Genomic DNA, 6,470 nt, shown 5'->3' on the forward strand with positions numbered 1-6,470 from the left:
ACTTGATGTGTCTGGATGCGGTGGTCAAACCTTGCGTCATTTATTAAAGACATTGATCATGGTTACACCCTTCGTTTTGGCCTGTTCCCACGGGTGTCATACGAACATCCAACTCCAGTTGTGTGCCAATCTCAACTTTAACTCATGATTTTCAAAAGAGTTGTCTCTTGTATCCTTTTATTTTTTTTTCTTATGCATTTTTCTTTTTTTATATTGCATTGTTCTTGAAAACCCACCTTCATTTTGGCTTGCTCCCACGGGTGTCATGCGAACATCCAACTATGAGTAGGCTCCTTTCACAACTTAACTCTGCCTAAACGATCGAGAGACTATACGATAGCTTTTCTCCGTCTAAACGATCGTCCACCCCGCGCTAAACGATCACACACTATCACCTACACGATCGGATAGCTTCTCTAAATGATCATATAGTGTGGCGGTTTTACTAAACGATCGTGTACCTTTTCCTAAATGATCGTTCAGTAAATCCTACACGATCGTGTAGCTCCTTCTAAATAATAAACATTTCTGTTATGTGATAGCAACTTTTTCCTTCCCACTTGCTTATCGCCTACACGATTTGTGTTTCCTCCTTCCTCTACCAAATTCACCAAAGCCCACCCTTTGGGTTTTCACTTCGAGAATACCTGAGGCTCTTTAGTGGCAATGTCTGTTACGGTTGTGAGTTCGCTTTGTTCGTGCTGTTGCAGTCGACATTTTCGTTGGGCGCTGGTAGATCACGTGGAGGGTTTCCATTGCATTGGAGTTCTGAAGTGTGAAGAACATCTTCAACTGGTATGGAACTCTCTCCCTTGTTATTTATCTTGTTCTTAGCATGCCGATAATTAGTGTTTATTTGCATAACTGTTTGTATGAATGTATATTATGTGTATTTTGGTTATTGTGAGATCAGAGCGATCCAAACGCGCTCATGGAACTCACCGATATGAAATCCTTCAATTGGTATCAGAGCCAGGTTCTAATACTCTGATTTCATCTGTTGCAATGAAATAAGATTTACATTCATGGCGGGTGCATTTCTACACTGATTTAATGGTTAAATTTGTTGTGGATGTGCGGATTAATGGATGTTTTCGGGATGGTTAGCCTTGGTTTGATTTAAATCCTTTTACATTTGCGATTGTTTGTAAACGCCTCTGCATTTTTGGGCATTAATGATCATTATCGAATATGTATTCAAAGTTTGTTTTAAGTTTTGGGTCGTTCGTCGAAGAAGTAGATCTACAAGCATTGCATATGAGTGGTACGCGATCTAGGCAAGCATTGTGATTCTTCGAAGAAGGAGGCGATCTAGGGTTGATCGCATCGTGCAGAACATGTTCTACGTGATCGCTGTTGATCGCATTGTAAAGATGAAGCAGTACGCGATTGCAGTTGAACGCATCGTTTAAACGTATGCTATCAAGAGTTGATTGTATTGTGTTGACAATGGGTATGCGATCGCTGAGTATCGTTTAAAGAGCGCACTAGACGATTGTTTAGGTCAGCAAGCTTCATTGCTTAGTAACTGTCTAAACGATCGCTTAGCATCGCAAGGTAAATCGTTTACCTGGTTGCACGCATCGTGTAGACGATGAGATGCTCGCATATCGTTTAAAGCGCATGTACTAGATGATCGTTTAGGTCAGCAAGCTTCATCGCTTAGTAACTGACTAAACAATCACTTGGTAATGAAGGTAAATTGTTTACATGTCGTCGCACTACACGATCGCATAGAAGATCAGGCTTTGCAGCCTCGTCGTCGTTGGTGACATGGTATTGATCGTGTACATATATGCATGCATGATGATGTGCTACAAGCTCTTGTTGCCATAAACTTGTAACACAAAATGTAATCTTATGCTGTGTTGTTGATCATGCACACTTTATGTTATACTAATTCTAGATATATGCATTGTTAACTATATGCTTGTAGTATGCTATGGAGTAATGCGTTGTCACAAGTTTCCTTGCGCTGAAACCAAGTATAATTCCAACACAAGTTTCTCCGAGTAATCTGAGGTCGAACACAGAGATTGTTGTCATTAATGTGTTACATTCGTGGCGACCGGTTTTTACAATTAATAAAGATTGTGTATTTGTATAGGAAAGTAAATTGTGGTAAATTAAAATTGTGAAAATAAACTAAAGTTGCATTAATAAAATAAATTGTGATGAAAATAAACCTAAGTTAATGTGATGCAAGATACAAGATACATGATATACATGATACTGAGTTCGAGACTGACTCTGAAGTTTATACAAAGGATTGTGGTATGCGATGGCAAGTCTTTATGGATGAATCAGAAGGGGAAAGAATAATTAGTACAAACGTCGCAAGTTTGTTAATTGCATTAAAGATGTAACTAAGTTTTCGCCTTCCCTTGGCGTACACCTCTCAGTTATCGGCCGCGTTCCCATATCTCTATGGTGAAACAGGGATGAACGTGGTGAACACAAGGTTGCTTTCATCTCTAGAAGTACTTCTTGCTTTAGTTAATGCATTCTTCCAACCCTCTCTCTATAGGCGGAATGACATCTTTACTTCTGCTCTCACAGGTGAAGATGTCGTCTAGCATGCCTTGACTAAACTTAATTATTTCCTTAACCCAATTAGTTTACTTGTTTAATTCTTGCTAATTACACATGGGATTAAGAAAACGTCATGGAGAAAATGAATTATGGGTGAACGGAAATAGACAGAGAAATGATAATGGAAATGATCATAACATTCAATATTAAGATTAAACGCCTGATACATGGTGTGAATGATAGACTAAGAAGATGAATACAAGTGATGATAAAGAGATAGAAACAAATATAGAAGAGTGTCAACGTCTTGACACAGATCTAGATTGTGGTTTTGCTTGCCGGCATGTGGAATAGATGAACGGAAGAGCTTCCCTCTCAGGCTTGCTCGTCTGGTAGAGGTGACCTTCGTACAGAGCTTAAACAGCAGGGATCGGAAGGATTCTTTGCTTGGAGACTCACCTCTCGGCCTTGTCTCTTAATTCTTCACGAATCTACTCTGATTAGTCGCTTAACCAGTCTCTCCCTCAGATCAGTATATACACTTTTCTCTATATTCAAGCATCTTTTTTCAGTGGAATGGTTGGAGCTATTTATAGGCTAAGCTTTGACTTTCTGACTTGTGGTCCCCACTTTATTGTTAGGGCAGTTCTTGAAATGGTGGAGTGAATATTTCTTCTGTTACGCAATCAATCCCGTCTGAAATGCACAATGGTCATCTGTACATGTGTCAGAATCCTCCGCATTTATGTTGCTCTTTACATCTTCGATCGTTTTCCCACATGCGGTGTTGTTTTTTATTGCCCCATGCGGTTGAGATTGCGTTGATCATTTATCTCTTGATCGATTGTCGCATGCACCGTCATTGCATTGATCGTTAATTAATTCCTGAATGATGTGCGCAATGCGACGTAAATGCGTTGTTCTTTTTATCTTGATCCTTGAATGCATGCAGTGACTTGATTTCTTGCAAAACGAACTTGAAATATTCTTTTTTACCATTGCAATGGTGTCAATAGGTGTATTGACGACAATTTATAATTCTCGTATTTCTAAGCCAATTTCTATACAATCGACGTAACTTTCCTTTCTTTTGGCCACAATATCTAAATAAAATAGTATAAATAACTTGTATTTCTACAAGTTATCACACTCCCAAATTTAGATATATGCTCCGGTCACCTAGGCACATTACTTAACATCGCAATTTCTTTCTATCCTTGAAAATTCATAACAAAGCCCTGCTTTATTCTCCTATACCACAAATTTCTGCTAAAAAATGCTTTTTTAGTTTTAAAAAGAATGTTTACCTCTTCTTATGAAAACAACTTGATGCGTCTGGATGCGGTGGTTAAATTTTGCGTCATTTATTAGAGACTATTGAACATGGTTATACCGTTCGTTTTGGCTGGTGTCATGCGAACATCCAACTACAGTTGTGTGCCAATCTCAACTTTAACTCTTGAATTTCAGAGGAATTGTCTCTTGTTTCTTTTATTCTTCCTTTTTTTTTTCATTTTTCTCTTTTCATATCGCGTTGTTCTTGGAAACCCACCTTCGTTTTGGCTTGCTCCCACGGGTGACATGCGAACATCCAACTACAAGAAGGCTCCTTTCACAACTAACTTTTATCAAGTTGGGATTGTTTTTTAGGTTTCCCTTGCGCTGACATTGGAGTTTATATGAAAATTTATTTATTTTTTTTATTTTTTTTAATGGAAACGCATATTTCTTAATGACCGCATCACTTGATCTCATCTACTCAACCATCCCCACCCCCAAATTTAGAGATGCGCAAGGTCCTCATTGCATTGTTTAGAAAGAATAGACAAACACTTAGACAAAACTTCAAAAAGATGGTTTGAGTAGAATTTTGAAGGATAAAAGGTAAAATAGTGCTATAGCCACGAATTAACTAAGTGCTAGTCAGAAAATACAAAGTGTGGGAAATGTTACTAAGTGTATGCATATTATACATCATGGAAGCACAATGAATAACACAAAATAGAAGATCAAGAATATCACAAATAAAGACAAAGGATGATAAAGAAGAGGCTATCGCATACTTGAAAGAATTGTTACTTAGTTGTATTAAAAATTAACTAAGTATACAAGGAATTACAATTAACGCAATACAAAATTTTTTCATGTACAAAGAATCAAAGAATTAGCTTCTATACATAGAAAAATAATAAATGAAGTTATGAATAAAAGAATGACCGCAAAAAAAAAAAAAAAAATGTAAAGTTATTGAGGAGGAGGAGGTTCTGGTGGAGGATTTTGGTGAGGTACGCAAGGAGCTTCTTCGAAGTGTAGATGCTGCTGGAGATGTGGAGGCATGGGACCATGAAGATACGCTATCAAGAAGTTGAAGTACTCATGGTTGCACTCCGCTAGTTACCTCTGGTTCAGGTGGGATCGTATAAATGTTGCATTGAATATTGATCATCACCTGCCTTGTCATGGCAGCACTGCGTTGTAAATCTTCTACTCGCTCGTTTATCGCATCTATTCTCTGGCAGAAGAAGGCCTGTTGTTTGGAGAAGAGTTCTTGTTGTGGCGAGAAGGGTTCGCATATCGGCTAGTTCAATAGCTAAGGAGGCAAGGTAGGTTTGCCTGTGATGTTCGCCATCGATGTTTTGGGGTTGGGCAGAAGTGCCTTCACCCAGATCGTGTGGGTCATCAACATGCAGCGGGGGAAGGGAAGTTTCAGTGATGATGATGAAGGTGAGAATGGAGCTACTGGATATACGATTCGAGAATTAGGGGCAAGGAAAAGGTTGGTGAAAAGCTCGGGAAGGGAAGAAGAATGTCGTGTAGGAGGGCTTGGAGGGCGAATTATCAAAGGCAAAGGGTCCAACGGTTCTTGTTCTTGCGTTGGTGAGTCTTGGACTTTCCCCTTTCCTTTGTCATCCTTGCGCTGTTTCTTTGGCTTGGGTTACTGCGGCACATTTAAATCCATGAAGGGTCTCTACAATGGGAGCTCGGGGTAGTGTGGGGAATCATTGAGAAGCAACCTCAAAATCTTGACGTTTATGAGGCCATGAATTTCTAGCATTGGCTCTTCGTCAATACCTACACCCAATGATAGGCATAAGCTTGAAACTGTTCACAAGAAGAAATACTGACCTCTTATGTGCCCTACAAAACCTTGAATTTGTCTTGCGATCAACTGGCTCACATCAATTGGAATGTCGCGTGCAATGCAATATGCGGCCATGACTCGATCCATTGAAATTGTTTTATCATGGGAAGTTGGGATGAGTCGCCGTTTTACCAAATATACCCAAAGTCGTGCCTCGGGAAGTAGTGTTTTGGACACCAGCATTCTGATGCCTTTTAATGAAACTGTCCACTTAGTGCCCGGTTGCGTTAATGTTTGCAGCTCATCTTCCATCTGCTAGGATCATCAATGATTTTATTACCTAGTGCATCTGGGTTGCTCTTCATCAAGTATAACTCATTGATGTCCTTTGCGCTGAAAGACACCATTTACCCTTTTATGGTCACCACATCCTTGGTGCCATGTAGCTGTCTGTTGTAGAAGTTGCGCACTACCTTTAAATGACGATGGCTGGGCACTGGCAAAATGTTTCCCATCCGTGCTCCAGTACAACGCTTGTAACCAGGTCTGGTAGTGGCGTTGACGCAGGGAAAAATCCCACCTCCGTCAGCATATCATCGTTTTCTCTCTTCTTCGATGGACGCCCCTTAGCCAACGCGGGCTCCCTGCTTTCTACAACTGCTTTGCCCTTTTCTTTGGTCAATGCAAGGCGAGATTCTTGCCTTTGTTTCCTTTCCCTTGCCTTGCGTTGTTCCTCCTTCTCCTATTCAGCAAGTTCCTTGCCCTTCTTCTCTCTTAAGCACTGAATGTTTGCTCGACGCTTCTTCTCCTTCTCTTCTTTCTTCTTCCTTTCTCCTTCTGCCTTCTTCTTCCTTTC

This window comes from Benincasa hispida, chromosome 10, assembly GCF_009727055.1.
Source record: "Benincasa hispida cultivar B227 chromosome 10, ASM972705v1, whole genome shotgun sequence".
Taxonomy (NCBI): domain Eukaryota; kingdom Viridiplantae; phylum Streptophyta; class Magnoliopsida; order Cucurbitales; family Cucurbitaceae; genus Benincasa; species Benincasa hispida.